A 1,234-nucleotide genomic window follows, 5' to 3' on the forward strand; every position below is an offset into this window, starting at 1 on the left:
TTATAATGTGTATTTAATTGTTTTAGTACATATTTAATTTTAAAATGTGGTATTTTATTGCGTAAATAATTAAGTGGAGTATAAAATCGAAAATCATATCAATGGAAAGTGTTTGGTAAAATCATCATTTTACAGAGTTTTATTTCATAGTTAGTCATTCCGAGCATGCGTAACAATATTCTGCAGTACTCATCACATTTGTCTACATCGGCATTTGAAACAATTCCCACCTTTTTATAGTCCTCAAGGGCGGCTAGATCCTCTCTAGCTTCAGAAAATTCTCCTTCCTCCATACCTTCTCCAACGTACCACTGTACAAAAGCACGCTTGGCATGCATTAAAGCAAACTTATGATCTAAACGAGACCAGGCTTCAGCTATGGCTGTGGTGTTAGATAACATGCGCACCGCGCGTTGAACTTTAGCTAAATCGCCTCCTGGAACCACAGTGGGTGGTTGGTAGTTAATACCAACTTTAAAGCTAGTCGGACACCAGTCAAGGAATGAATTGATCGTTTTGTATTGATTGCGCATTTACAACTTTAGGTACCACATCACCGCGATAGAACATGTCATTTATTTTCCGTGCCTCGGATCACACTTGACCATCTGGTTTGCGGGTTCAAAGCATGCATTTGCTATTTCAGCAACAGTTAATTGCTCATGACAAGTTTCTTCAACAGAAATTACTGGTGCATATGTGGCCAGGGGAAAATAGAAGCGTGGGTAGGGAACCAAATTAGTTTGAAACTTAGTTAAATTAACATTAAGCGCTCCGTCGAAGCGCAACGGCGCTGTTATTGAGGAAACTGTTACGTGACTGCTTGTTTCTCTTTGGGCCGCGCTGGCTGGCTCATCGGTTCTCTGGGTGTTGTCCCATCGCTGGCCCGAATTCCACACAATCGATATCAAAAAAGCTACAACAGACCTACACAACACTATCCAAAATGAACCACATAATTGATAAACAACAAACAGCCGAAACTTATAACAAAGGAACAACAGTAACAGCTGTGACAACAAGTAAATGTAATGTAATAATGAAGTTCCACTTTGATTGTATTGTCATAAATGTTCCACTCACTCCAGCTCACTCTCGGAGCTGCTAAAGTGCAAGATCAGCGGTTATCCGGCAGCGGTTATCACGCTGTCTTGGCCTGCTCAAGTGGCATCATGTTACTTATTTGCGCAGCAGTATATGTATGTATGTGCATGTGTATGTGCATACATATATA

General features: G+C 40.4%; 1 pseudogene; it reads right to left on the bottom strand.

Annotated features, from left to right (window-relative positions):
* Positions 1-206: 206 nt before the first annotated feature.
* LOC135441223 (tubulin alpha chain-like) lies at positions 207-983 on the bottom strand (annotated as a pseudogene).
* Between the last annotated feature and the right edge of the window lie 251 nt (positions 984-1,234).

This window comes from Drosophila montana, unplaced genomic scaffold, assembly GCF_035044405.1.
Source record: "Drosophila montana isolate Dmon_TW-CO22-7 unplaced genomic scaffold, ASM3504440v1 contig_1193_1, whole genome shotgun sequence".
NCBI lineage: Eukaryota > Metazoa > Arthropoda > Insecta > Diptera > Drosophilidae > Drosophila > Drosophila montana.